We start from the raw sequence: 15,293 nt of genomic DNA, 5'->3' as shown, positions 1-15,293 counted from the left end.
CTCTATCATTACATGGCATTTAAAACTATATGATAACAGGAATTATATTTAGACCTGGAGGCTCTGAAATGCATTAGAGTTGAGTGTAAATCGTCTGACCGCTGTATCGCACACAGCCTGATTCCATTGACGTCATAATGGTTGTATTCCTGGTCCCGTTTATTTTTCGATGCTTCATTTCTTCAAGGTATTTCTTTAAGTGTGGGATGAATCGTGCAACATGAAGTAAGAATGTGCATTGATCCATTAACCAGAGGCTGCTGATAGAGTGAGGAGGAAAGGTGTGGTGGTGTTTGGTTATGCAGGCAGATCACGTCTGAGGTGTGATGTCATGGCGCCGCTCACTCTCTCCCTCTGTCTCTTTCTCTCTCTCTCTCTCTCCCTCCCTCCCCCTGGCTCTCTCCCACTGTCATCACTCTCTCTCTCTCTCTCTCACTTTCTCTGTGTCCCCACCTCTTCCTCCTCCATCCCTCTCTCTCTGTCTGTCTCTCTCATCCCCTCTCTCTCTCTCTCTCTGTCTCTTTCTCCATCCCTCTCTCTGTCTGTCTCTCCCTCTCTCTCTCTTTCTCTCTGTTTGCCCTCTGTTTGGTATTCTACTGCGGTCTCTACTCCATGAGACAGTGCTCTGTTCCCAGCTTGGTTTAAAGTATGAGCAAGGTAGGAAAGGGGAGAGAGAGAGAGAGAGAGTGTGAGGATGTCAGGAGAAAGCTAGAAAGGGAGAAAATAAAAATATGAAGTAGATAAGCAATGAAGATGAAGGCAGCAGCCAGGCGGACAATGATGGATAAGGGAGAGAAGAGACAGAAAGGCGGCAGGCGAAGCAAAGAGAGACAAAGCGAGAGCTGTGCACCCTGGCCCCCAGTTTTTATTCACCAAAGACGTACCTCTGGGAACGGTCTGTCTGCGTCTCAATGCATGGATGGTCGGCTGGATGACTGTAAAGGAAGCTATTAGCCCAGTGTCTCCCCTCTCTCAGGCATATTCCTCCTTCCCTCTCTCACTCGCTGGCCCAACAGATCCTCTGAGTTTAAGAAGGCATGATGCACACTGTCATACCGCACTCCATCATTCATGCCTCCCTGTCCTGTACCTCCCCTTAAAATTTGGAAGGCAAGTTACTTCCAGCAGCTATAATAATATTCAAAACTAACAATGGATCAAGTTAATATGTAGCTAGATTTTAATGTAAATTGAGCTTTATCGCTTCTGTTAGCACTCATTTTTGCACAAACTTGCAGCTCCTGTATATTTCACAGGCTGACAGCATTTGCTTAACAAATACAAACGTTGCAATCATTGGTGAACATAACTTTACAAGATCAAAATCAAATCAACGGTTCAAAGCTCAAATGAATTTCTTGCAGTCATGAAGTGTGAAGAAAGAGTTAAGGATTAAAAGTTTTTGGCACTTGATTGAGGTCAGAATGTGCAGAATGGCTTGGTTCAAGCTTAGCTAACAAAGTTAAATAATTTAACGCTATTGTCGATTCATAACGAATTAACCTTTACTTATGCTGTGCCGGATTAATTAAAGATTCCTTAAATAGGATGAAGTTAGCCACAGTTCATCATGGCTACACTCTTTATTCTCTAAATCTGAAATGTTTGCTGACCCTGTTCTTATTCATGTGGTAACACAAAGATAGTTATCTTGTTGAGAGCTGTAGTCATGACTACAGAGGGTCACTCTTATTGAGTGAAATCTCATAAACTAAAATTACTTAAAATTAATTAATCACTGTTGGTTTATTCTGCTTCTCTGCAAATAATATGTCAACCAATATGTATATATATATTGCATTGTCCCTCAGGACATCAGTGATGTTTAAGTTATCATTCGGCATCACAGCACGGCAACGTTTATGCACAATTCCTACATGAGTTCAGTCTGGATGCTTTATGTAGAGTCATGCTGCTCACATCCTCTCATCCTACTGACCAAGTAACAGCTGCTATGGCAACTAGATCACGATCCCCTTTTCCCATTTGTCTCTGTGAACAAGCTGTAGGTGTGGAGAACTGGAGCAGCAGATATTCTCATGTTTTCCGCTCTTCCACCTTTTCTTTGAGTTTCTGCAGTGTAATATTTTCACCTGCGCCAAGATATTGATGCGGATGCGAATCAGGTGGCAGATCAAGGTTTTTTTGCTTTTAATCTTCTTTGAAATTTCGAAATAGGGTGTTTTTCAAAATTGTCATTGATTCTTAGAGAATCATTCATGGATCTTCTGGATTGAGTAAATTTAAATGTGGTTTCATTAGTTTGACCTTGACAGAGGTATGCACTCTCCTAGTTTTCTTTGGAAATAAGCAAAAACCAAATTACTCCTTTTTCCAACTGCTTACATGTAATTGTTATTTTCAGTGACACAATGAGACAAATCTACACTTTATTTACATACTGTATATTTACAAAGAAATGCACTATAAACCAAATGTGTTGCATTGTGTACAGTTTTTTCTAAATAAACTGTTAGTCTCAAATACATTACATTCGTTTTATTAAAAATATTAACCATAAAATAAAAGTTGCAATCCATACATTAATATAACAGGAAGTCATAGATTTTTACTGGATTATTCAGTTGCAATTGGTCTTGAATATTAAATTACATTTGACTCTATGTAAAAAAAACAACTAAATAATCTATTGCTTAATTTATGTATTTGTATCTGAATTAAAAACAGTCTCTGTAGAGTAACTAGAGTTATTATTGTTTCTGTTATTACACAGTAAGTTTGCTGCCAGAAGTTTTACCATTTTTTTACGGTGAAATGAAAATCATAATATAATCATAATTGTGATGTATATGTCAGCCATCAGACACATGTTCCTTCAGTGGTAGTGCAAACGAGGCATGAGACATTATGCCATAGCCATTCATTCACAAGATACTGCTGGAGCCTGAAATCCCCACTGCCGAGCCTGGATGGGGATTTCTGTGTTTGTCTTTTCTCTTTTACCCTCTGTTCTGCATTGCTTTTGACTCCATATGCAATGTGGAGCTGAGCCACATATGCCATTTTAAACCGTAGCGTGTTATTTCCAACTCAGAGCTGCATGATGAAGTAGCTGTGAGAAGTTCACACCAGCCAGCCATAGATCATCAGCCCTGCATGAGGCCAGGCCGTGAGTCAACCAGGAAGTGTTAAATACAAACAAAAACCCCAGCAACTCACACACCCCTCTCCGTCAGTGATAAAACAGTATGGGGTGCAGGCAGCAGGCGGTCTGGTCTCCAGCAAAATAACACACCTGATATCGCACTAAATATCAGATGGAAAATATATTTTCATGGTAATGACAAGTGGTCACATTCAAATTACAAGATTTGCACACAATTTTGGAATGAGATCATGAATTGCATCTTGCTATTCGCACACTAATGTAAAAACCTGACGGATGCAGAGGAACGTTTTTTTAGACATGGAATCAGTAACATCGCCGACTTCATTTATCTGTTATAGTGATTTATTTTTTGGCATTCAAACGATCGGTGTCTGCATAAGTTGCTTCATTCAAACATAACAAGATAGAGCTGCAATTATTGTGCAGTGTTTGGCACATAAAATGTTCCCAAAGGGAGTGGTGGTGTTGTATTGTGGGATAAAAATTTTATAAAAAACAATTCTTAAACTGGATTATCTCCTTGAGCATCTAGTGTTGGCTAAATTGCAGAATAACTGAGGTGACTTGGGCATAAACTTAAATTAATCTTAGCAGTTGGAAGACACCGTTAATATTTCTATAAATGTAACCACATGTGCTAGATGGCATTTGATTCAGGTTTGAAGTGTTGTGTAAATGTGACACAAATGTCACAAAGGCAGATGTTGTTTGAGTGCTTTACTATTTACACACGCCACAGCAAGTTTCCAGTGTATTCACAGCATGCCGTTCTGGTTGCACTACAGTATCACGAAACAGGATTTTCCACCTCCACTGTTTTTTTACTTTGCACCTGGAACTATGTTCAGCAAAGGGGGGGAGGAACCACGGGACAACCGAGCGGGGACCTACTTTCTGGAAAATTCATCAGAGAGACAGAGAGGGGGAGAGGCAACAGTGAGGCAGGGTGGGAGAGAAGCAGGTGGTCGCTGGAGAAAACATTAGGGACAGTAGCTGTCCCACACACACACACACACACACACACATACACACCAATGCACAAGCTGAATGGCAGAAACAGAGAGAGAGTCATGTGGTATCCAAAAACTAACGTCTGAAATGCAGCAATGAATTTCAGCATAAATCATTTGATATAATCATTGATAATAAACCTTCACACAGACAAATCAACACATGAAAGCATTGGAGAAACAAGCACTCATACAACGTGAATACGAATTAACACTGGGTGACTCACCAAGACACACACTCACAGTCAGTGTGATTATGGGTTGTCACATTGCCACGGCAACACATCCTGTGTGGCGCTAATGCCTCATTTCTGTCGCTGAGCGTTTGTGCGTTTGTTTGTGTGTTAGTGGGTGGAAGGTGACAGTAATGTCACACTTGCACTTAATCGCACAAAGTCACAGGGCACAGATATTTGTGATGTGACACAGGGGCTGCATAGTGAGAGAAACAAACAGGGGTGTGAATAAATCTTATTGTAATTCCATTCATGGATATGGGCTAAACATGAAAGTACAAAATCAGTTCCAGGGATACAATAAATGACGGGCCCACATAATCAGACTGCATTTTCATTTAGTCTTTTTCTGATTCATTAAGCTTCACATTGTATTAATGCTCTGGTGGTGGTGGTGGGGGTTCTTTATTTTGCCCTTATCAGTTATTAGTCAGCACCATCTTTGTCTCTCCAGTGTTATTTTCAGCCGACCTACAGAAGCTGCGATTGTTGCAGTAACAATAGCATCAGATTGATCAGAGAAACGTGGTTATTGGAGAGTTATTGTATCCCTAAGTTAAAATTTCACATCAAGTGCCCTCTCTGGCTGGGTTTCAGGCCAGTTCATGGTGTCTTCATACCCTCAGATGGACATGAATGCAAACAGAAGCTTTTTCATACATAGGGAATATGCATAAAGAGACGTGACACATTTGCACTATAGAACACATGACGGCAAGCCTAACCCTATGCATGTGTTGTTTTAAGATTTACTGCATTTGCATATATCTATGTGACACTATGCAGTTCTTTGTGTTATAATTTATGATAATGTATGTCAGGATGTGTATGCATTCAAAGCTTGTACAAGATATATCTGAGACATTTTGTCTTTACTTTTGTGTTGTTTTCAAGTTTGTGTCACTGTCTGCCTCCTGTGTGTGTGTGTGTGTGTGTGTGTGTGTGTGTGCATGTGTGTGTGTGAGTGCAGTACAGTATGAGTGAAGATGTGATTAATAAACATGTGACAGGTGATTAAGATCAGGCTGAGCTGACACTATGGGGCAATAAATTCCACCAGAGTCACTTTTTACTGCCACACTGGTGGGAACAGATTAACTATGACTACTGCCCCTGAGAACAGAGGCACACAGATACGTACACACTTAACAGACATATAGATGACTGATTCAAGAATATTTCTGATATGACAAAATATTCATAACACATCTGAACGCAGCCTTTTGTGTAGCCTCATCCCTGCAGAGATTAACCCGGAATTTCTGCATGCAGCTTCTCAGAGTGGGAGTGCTGACAACATTACAGAGCTCGACACAAACTGACACCAACTCCCTGATAGAAACTCCGTCCAAACCTAAATTCAGAGGCACAGTTGATTTATAACACTTTATAGAGACATATACTGGGCATGGTTGTAAATACCAAGCTTTGTAGAGAAGTGTAAAATAGGAGTAGGTGGAAATCTTTGAGTTAATCCTTTCTGTTTTCACAAAAGCAGTTACCATGACACTGCCTGTCAGTGGTGTGTGCACAAACAGTGTGATAATAATTATGTAATCTGATAACGGTTCAAGGATAAAACACATTATTATCACTTTGTTTTTCAACATTTTTGTTGATTTCTCAAAAAATGATTCATGGGTTTTGATGAAAAAAAAGAATGAGTGAGTGTGTGGAATTTGGTGCAGATCCAAATAAAGATATGGATCTGGTGAATTTAAATTTGCTTTAATAAGGAGACTGTCTCCTTGGAGGAGGTATGTGCTCTACTGAGGGCCAGTCTAGTTCATCTTGTTTCAATGATGGTCTGGACACATATGGATGGGATCAAGTGAGTAATTTCTTAAGGAAGACAAATTTTTTTCATATGGTCAAACATCATTTAAAAGTCTCTCGTCCCAGATTTTTCCAACCTCTGAATTTTTTTATAATTTTGTTGCGTCACCCATTAACTACATTTTCACTTTCTTCTTTTCATTTCCATTTATCTACACAATCTGAGAAAGATTACAAGATGCAGCTAAAGCTAAAGCAAAAGCACTTACAATTTAAAGGTGAAAAACAAAGAAACTTGTGATCCCATAAAAACTCCCATAAATTTTTATCATCAGTCCACAGGTTAATTCCCTGTGTTTGTTTAACTTTTTCATGGTATCATGTGAAGCCACGTGAGAATATTTTCAGATTAGATGAAAGCAAAATAAAACTTTATGAGTAAACAGCATCAAACGACATTTATAGCAATATTTACAAGACTTATCTGTCTGGCTTGATAAATTACAGCCCTGTCGAGCTAATTATGGTCGACTGCATTTTAGTCTGGCATTAAGATAAGGACTGTGGCTTGAGTGGCTATATTTATAATTTATCAAATGTTATTTCCTGGTATGATCTTGCTGTATTTATTCTTCCATTGAAACACTGGTAACGATTATAGGAAGAAAAACACAATGTCAAGCAAAGAAACTTTTGGGTCTTTCAAGATAAAGTAGCTTCTCACTTTGGTTTTGCTTACACTCACCCACACACACAGTAATTGAAAGATTGATTATGAATACACTCAGTGGGCTGTTCTCATGAAGGTTGCATCTGTGGGACAACCCCAGAGTTTACTGAAAGACATCAAAGGACAGGATGAAAGGCAGTGGTGGGGAGATCCAGAGGTGGGTAGTGGGGTTTTGCTGTCTAATAGAACAATTGTTGTCCCTCCTCCACACTTTTCATGTGACAACCGTCTGTGGTAATTAAATGGCTTCTCTAATTCCTCTTCTTAGAATTTCCCTGTCAGTGTAACTGAACCAGCACCGAGGTAGAATCATGTTTATAGTTGATGGTCATGGGATATTCATTTCTTTTTTTTTTAAATGCAGCGTGTACTACGACCTAAACATGAGGGACGCTCGCCTAGAAGAAGCAAACAAGCCAATGAGTTATGGCTTCATAAGAATTCATTTTATGGAGGTGTGATGTAGATTTGGCACTCAGAAGAGCACATACCTCCTCCAAGACCCAAGTCCCCTTATCGACTAGACTCTGATTTTTATTTGGATCTGCACCAAATTGTACACACTCACAGGTATCTGTTCCCTGAAGATACATTATTTCTTGGTAAGTCAGTGAAAACTTCCAAAAACTTAAATTGGCTCTTTCTTGGTCCAGGGTCCATCCGTCCCCAAGTTTGATAGGTTTTGTGTGAGTTTATTCCTGTTATATATAATATAAACCAATAAACAAACCAAAGGACATCAGCAAAAACATAATGTCCTTGGCAGAGGGTAAAAAGAAGCCCTATCACTGTGATGCATTCATGGCAATCATGGAATTCAAAGATCCTGTATTTGTACTCCTCTCCTTTACAGCATTTTCATCACTCTCAGACATTGTACTCAAGCACTTTGATAGATTGATGTTTTTTTCCTACCAGCATAATTTGTTTTTCAGTCCAAAGACTGAATCTAAAGACTTAGCATTAGCCAGAAAAGAAAAAAGTTCCATGTCAGTGATCATGTCTTGGTTATTTCTCATGTGTTGATAAAATTTGATCATTCTGACCAAACTAGATAGAACTATTCAAACTTCAATGCAAGATAAACAAATCAACTTGGACAACATACAGTCCCTTGGTAATATCGACAGTATCCAGTTTCTCAAACTAAGCTCGGGATAGGATCCAAAATGGGCGGTGGACAGAAAACTCATTCATCATGGTTTTAGCTCTCGGGGCTCACTGGGTCCAAGACCTCTACTGTAGTAAACAAAGTCATGCAGCTATCCTAGCTGTCGGCACAGGACAGCTTGAAATATAGCACACTAATCCCTTTATCACGGCTAGCTGAGTTTTCTTCCAGTCAGTCAGGTTGTGGGTATTCCCCTCATTCCTCCTGGATTACATTAAACTCTTCTTATCTCTTTATGTATTGTCAGCTTTCCTTGGGTTCTTTTTTAAAAATTCGTAGGCAGTAAATGATAGCATGTGTCCTCGTCGTCATTATGGCTTTATATGGCTTTTAATAAATCTGGCACATGGTTTTTAAAATGTTCTTTTTAAGAACTGTGTGTAGTGGCAAGTCATTTTGGTAAAAATGTTGGTTACCCTTCAACGAGAAACTCACTACGCACTCATATGCTTTTAATTGCAGAAGTTGTCATTAACAAGTCCTCTGTCTTACAGGGGAATCACATTGCAGGTGTTTCCCGTGCTTTAAATCAAACCTTTTCTCCCCCTCATCTTTCTAAAGAAAAAAGCTAAAACTAATGCAGAAATAAATCTTGACTGGGCTGATCCACAGTGTGGGAATTCCCCTCTTCATCAGGCGCTCTGGTCTGGAATCTCTTCTCAGTGCTAATGTTTGTTTGGGTTTTGGGGGAGATCAGAAAGGGGAATAGTGAAAGAGAAGAGAGGAAGAGAAACAAACAGACAAAAAATAGAAAGCATGTGAAATTCAGCTCATCTGTGATCTATTCCTCATTCTCTGCGCCCAGATAATGGCATTTAATTTCATAACTTTCAAATCTTTTATTCTTTTTCTAGTTGTGTAAGTTTGAATTAGGAGCTAATAGAGCCACTAGGGTTTTTTTCAAACAGCCCCCGCATAGAACTGGACACAGCACAAAGTGTCCTATTGAGACGTGTGAGAGGGCCCATGCAGGACGCCTTGTCCAACAAAAAGCTCTTATTCTACAACACAGGGACTGCAGCTCAAACATACTTGTAGTAGGAGGTTTTTCAGTGTCTTGATTGTCAAACAGAAAACACAGCGTTCAGAGATCATATGGTGAATAGAAACATTTGGCTGAAAAGAGGCCTAACCCTGAAATTGTGACAAAGTGAGCTGCTCGGTCAAAAGAATATTTATACCCATACAGTGATTATCTGTAAGATTTTTTTTTAGGTAATTCCACAAAGAAAATTCTCGTGTGATTTTATGTCTTTAACTTGTACCAACTGTTTTTTTCTCTTTATCCTATAAAAATGAGCCAAACCATATTTTTTACAACATACTGCGATTATACCACATGACGATCACATGCAGAGTTCTTCCCTCAGGATACATCTCTTTGGCAATTAATGGATTGTGTCACATGAAGAAGACTGCAGCTATGTTCAGGCATGAGTTCAGAGTTTCACATATGAAGAATGTAGCAGGAGAGTTTCCAGTCGGACGTGTTCAGAACAAAAGGAACATTTCCGGAACAGTCAGGTGAGGGGTGGTGCAGCATGTAGGAGGATGGACATCACATATTAATTCAGCTGCGGCGATCAGGTGTTTTTGTTTGCAACAAATTAGTTTTTCGAATTTAGCTAAACTAAACTTTGATGGTTGTCTGAATCACGTTGCAGATCCACAGATAAATCAGCTCTGCAGTGGAGACACTTGAAATGACACAGCATTTGTTTTCTCCAACCACAAAGATCCTCATTAACTAATGAACTCCTTAGGTTTTGACCTGCATGATAATTCTCTATCAGTGGGAATTAGTTTGACGCAGACTAATTACTGCCTCACTTGTTCTTTAGTGCTGCTCATTCATTTTTTTTGGTGTTGGTCATGTGAGCAGTTAGCCTGACCGATGACCTTGATCGACTGTCATATGAATGGAGGATCAGGCCATACTCAATGATCCCATTCAGCAGGAGATGAGTCGTCTGTCCCCTCATGCTTTCTATCACGAGTGCTGTTGACCACAGTGTGTCTGGTTTCTGAGGCTTCTTCTATGCTAAATTTCACTTTCGGTGCATGAATTTCCAGACGGTATCAGTAGTGATGATTGATGACCCAGCAAAAAATACTGAAGGTTATCAACTCTAAGATGCTGCTGTTGCGTTGGACAATACCAACGATCAATTTAAACTGCCCACACACATATAAATAAGCAGCAGTTTACAGGACTTGCCGCATAAAGTCCCCTTTGAAAAACTTAATCTGGAGCCTCACTACATCCTCTGCCTCCAGGCCATCTGTTTCCAGGGTGGGTGTGTTTCTGTCTTGTCAGCAGAGTCTCTTCCTACCAGAGACATTAGTGGATTAACAGTCTCACACACAAGGTGTCTCAACATAATTCAAGGGTGTGGACATGCTGCTTCCAAAAAGATGGAATATGCAGTCTCATGAGAAGCTGACTATGAAAATATTATTTTCAAGACGTAAAAACACTAGTGCATTGATAATATAATGTGTCCTATTAATACATTTAGAAATCTCTCTGTCTGACAGTTCTCTAGACAACCACTTTTTAACCTTACTTGCTGTATTTCCGGAGACTATGTTTTCCTTTGAAAGCAGCATGTCAAACTAAAACCAACTCTATCCACAGAAGCGTTTTTGCTCTGCATCTGTTTAAATCTCTGTCCATACTAACAAGCCTGAAAACACATATCACTCATGTACTGTGCACTGGGCATGTGCTGGCCGGTGTAAACAGAAAGGTGTGTGCGTTCTGCAGGACAAAGGAATTGTCACAGATTGCTTGAATAATAGTAAATCTCCATATGCATGTGAGACGCTGTAGCCTTGTAAAAATCAGACTTGTAATTGATTATCGAATTCCTACACTCAATGCTGATTGTTGTCTTCCAGAAGGGGGTCATGAGATAGGAGCGCGACAAATCAGCGAAGGCTACATTGTGACTGAAAAGAATGAGTTAGCCATTGTGAGTGTTTACGTCATAGTTTCCTAACATCTCCGTCTCTGCTCGTCCAGACTAAAACACAGCCCCAGAGTTTTCAAACTAAAACAGAGTGAATTACTAGCAGTAATTCGTTTTCAAAAAGAACGTAGTAGTGTTGATGTAGCATGAGAAGTTGGAGTATTTGGGTGAGAGGTTCCTAAAAATATATATTTTTTAAATTGTGTCAATAAAACCCTTTACCCCCATCAGGCTATTCTTGTAACAACATGCACCAACCACAGGGCACATTTAGAACAGGCATAAAACTTAGTTACTCCAATAGTTAACTTAGTAAACACTGTTAATCTTCAGGAGTTTACATTCACTGAGTACAACTTAAGAAAAATAAACCCTTCATCAGCTTTACTCTAAGCAAACAGGACTGACATTCGGTATTAACATTTCACTTTCCATGTGGTGCAGTTGCCATATATGAGTAATGTCAGATAAAAAAGTCTGTTGCAATACTGTTTCATATTTATGTATTAAATGTGTAGCTTCATTTCCTGCTCATTGTCCCAGTTCAAATAAATAGATTTAACTGAATACCAGCAATAAGTTGATGAAGCCACACCTGTGTGACACTGATGTTTCAACTTGAATAAACTGAAATAGAACAGCTGCATCTTTGCTGTTGATAACTGATGGAAAGAAAATGATCACTTTGCATCACGGAGTTTGTTGTTGTGTGGGTGCTGTATCTGTGTTCCTCTGCACCTGACAAACAGGAAGGGGTGTGTGTGTGTGTGTGTGTGTGTGTTTGTGTGCATACAACAGGATGTACAACTTCATCTTTCCACGAAGCACAAACCACCCAACATGATTTTCAATCTATTAATAGTTCTTTGTAATTTGATGTGTGTGCTTGAGTTTATCATGTGTCTAAATGTGTGTCTGAGTGTCCTAGTGTATGTACTATGCGGCATGCCAACCCCCACCATTCCCACACACACACTCAGACAAGTGAAGGGAAGTCACAGTTTTGACTTGGCAGAGTGCTCAAAGGGCTGAAAGCCATCTGGAAAGTTACTGTAAGTTGCCATTAGTGCAAACTTATATCAGATATCAAAGGACTGAGGAGCTTCCCTGATGTTGGTTTGCTGTGTACAATCTGTTACCACTAGACAGGACTTTCCAGAAGTCATGTACATATTTTTAAAATCTGATCTGAGTGTTCTGTGTTGGATTTCACTCAAGGTATTGAAGGCATGTGAAAGAAAAGGCATGATCTCCAAACCAGTAAACTTAACAGATAACAGTTTTTGACTCAAGGTACGAGAGGGTATTTGATTTGGAGCACGTTGTTCATAAGTAACTTATGTCTAATTATTTTTCACAATAACACATTGGGCCTGTTCTTGAGTTGGTAGCCTAGTGGTAAAGAAGAATACTGCAATGTCCCCAGGTTGATTCCTGTCTGTCTGTATGTGGCTCACACATCTTCAGAACCATTCATCTTGTCGACTTCACACTTGTGTATTGTGTATTGTTAAGCTCTCAAGCAAGTGCAGTGTTGAATTCGCACATTAAATATTTTAAAACTTTGAATAAGCAGGCGACCATTGACGAAGGTTGTTGTTCAAGACAACGGGCACTTTTACAAAAGTGGCAACGACAACTGATTATCCAGTTCGGGTCCTGTGTCAGTCTTCACAATTACAGTCACTTTTGCACAAACCCTTTCCAAACAGGCAGGTTTACAATGGACACTGCAAAAGTGTCCACTAACTTAACTTGTGAAATAGCATGAGCTTGAACAGAGGTTTCTGAGAAGAACATGAAAATAGATTTAAAATGGGTTAAACAGAAGGAAATCAGGAAACAGGTTGTAGGTGACACTTGAGATGCTGTGAATGGACTGGAATTGCTTGTGTGAATAGACAATGCCTCCTGAGGGAAACATGATTTGTTAAGTTGGTGGATGGAAAAGCCATAAACATTAAGAATCTTTCTGGGAAATGAATGTGCGGATTTGAACAATGCATTCGGATGCACCAGGTTAGAGCACGGTCGCGGGAAGGGACAGTGTGAGCTAAGACACCTTTACAAGCAGAAATCTACTCACACACTCACACAGGCCTTGGCTTGTGGCCTTGGCAGGATTTCATATGAGGAAAGAGCATTACAATGGTGCGCACACACACGCACACACACACACACACGCACACACACACACACACACACACCCACCCACTCAGGAAATAGCTTTTAAGAAAACAGAAGTTACTAATTAGGTAAAATTGTCCCACAGCAGTCGATGTCTGGAAGAATTCTCCCTCTCTCTTTCCTCTCATCTCTCTCCCTCCAGATGTTTAACTTCCTGATGCACGGACTTTGGTTTTAGTGCTGTTTCATGTTCACTTGTCTCAGTGGGAGATATTATGCCTGATCATTAGCCAGGATGAATAATGAGCACCGCTGAAACACCAAAGACAAGAGAGGAAAGACGCTGCGGAAAAAAAAACTGGAAAAAAAAAATTGACATGAGATGCAAGATTTGATAGATTTCAAAAGCAACCATTTTTGTAGAGCATATCTGGGAAAAGGAATAGATAATCAATAAAGACGCCAAAATGAATCCTAAATGGTCTTTTATGACATAGCATCCTGAATAGGAAGGATTGACCTACAGACAGTCATCTCCCCTAAAAACTCCCCTTACTTATATGTTTTGGGGAAAAGGAGGCACTAAATAATACAGATTTCTTGTAGCTCACAAAACCCAATGAAGCAGAACTCACAGGGAAACATGAAGCCTGACTAAATCTTTTTGGCTGCTGTTTTAATTTTTAATGTGTGACAAAAGCTGTATTCAAAGGTCAGAAAAGTCGGGTCGAATAGATTTGATAGGAAACAACTCCACCTTCTTTGCTAAACCACAAGCTGATTCATTGAGAGGTGGAGAGAAAATTTCAGTCTGACTTCACAAGAGTGAATGACATTCTCCTTTGTGCCTCTAATGGGAAACAGGGGGAGAATCGTAAAAGGAAACACACATTTCCTGTAGGGCTGGCGCGTGACGTATACAAGTGTGTTAAGGCTACAAGGAGTGCATCACTCCTTGTAGCCTTAACCGGCAGGAATGTGACATCAGCAGCAGGATCCCACATGAAGGAAAAGCCAGAGCCGAACAAACACACATCACATCCAGAATAAGATATGACCAAGGGTCAGTGAAACAGCCACAGAGGAAGGGAAGTGCATCCCCTCCGTCGACTCCTTTTTCACACCACCCACATTTCCCTGCCACACATATCACAGCACTAACAGTGATTTTGTTCCCGTAAATGTGTGTGTGTGTGTGTGTGTGTGGGGGGGGGACAAGCGAGGAAATAAGCAGTCCTCCGAGGGAACATAATCACAAGCATTCTTTAGACAACTGTTCTTTGTAACTCTATCAGAAGGTGGAGTAGTGTGGAAATGTGTGCATCACACACTAAAGGAACACACCATAAAAAACACACACACACTTCCACAAATTGCTCACAAAGCCAACATTTAGTTTGTGGCACTCATTATTTCCCCATGTGAATAGTGAATAAATCAGTTACACTAAAACCAACACGGTTGAGTATGCAGTGATGAAGATAAGAAAGGGTGCTGAGAGAAACTTTTGGCATTTCTAGTGACTTGTATGGAAATAATATGAGAGTAGAACCTAAAGAAAAAAGGGGCAACAGAAAGGCTGTTTATTGGATGAATTAAGAAAGATTGAATGTTCATGCAGAGCTGGTTTATCAGGAACAGTTTAATTCAAATGACAAATTAAAATATGAAGATGCAGAAGATATGTTTGAGCTGCTTCCACACATTCGCTGAAATGTGGATATTTTCATGAAATTCTGCCGAGAAATTTTGTATGTGAGAAACCAACAGTCCGAGTCAGTTAGTCCGGACATTTTCCGGAAGATAACCCCAAAGTAAAAAAACTTGCAGAAAGTGGAGATGATGCTTCTAATACACGGTAGAACTGGAAGAGAACAGATATCTCTGGTTGGAAAGGAGAAGAAGAATCCAACAAAGATGTCGCCTTGGAGAGACAACGAGATTGAAGAGCATTTGGCGTTGAGGACCAACGTCCAATTTCTCAAACTAGGGAAGACAAGAGAATATATACGTCCTGTCCTAACTCCTCTCTACCCGGGCACCAACCCTCCTCTGAGTGTTCTGGAAATGTTCCACCTGACAATGTCCTGCTATGTTCTTCATATGTCAAAGTCAAATAACATAAGCTCAGTACTCTATGC

The 15,293-nt window shown here is 39.9% G+C and overlaps 1 long non-coding RNA gene across 1 annotated transcript; it reads right to left on the bottom strand.

Annotated features, from left to right (window-relative positions):
• Nucleotides 1-3,454: 3,454 nt before the first annotated feature.
• On the bottom strand, nucleotides 3,455-14,060 carry LOC138405178 (uncharacterized). Its single transcript, XR_011238860.1, has 2 exons — nucleotides 4,368-14,060; nucleotides 3,455-4,024 (listed from the first exon to the last, which is right to left on the bottom strand). It is a non-coding gene; the product is annotated as an uncharacterized lncRNA (long non-coding RNA).
• Nucleotides 14,061-15,293: the final 1,233 nt, after the last annotated feature.

Source organism: Paralichthys olivaceus, chromosome 16 (genome assembly GCF_024713975.1).
Source record: "Paralichthys olivaceus isolate ysfri-2021 chromosome 16, ASM2471397v2, whole genome shotgun sequence".
NCBI classification, from domain to species: Eukaryota; Metazoa; Chordata; class Actinopteri; order Pleuronectiformes; family Paralichthyidae; genus Paralichthys; species Paralichthys olivaceus.
The sequence above is the reverse complement of the archived record's forward strand: the minus strand, read 5'-3'. Positions and strand labels throughout refer to the sequence as shown.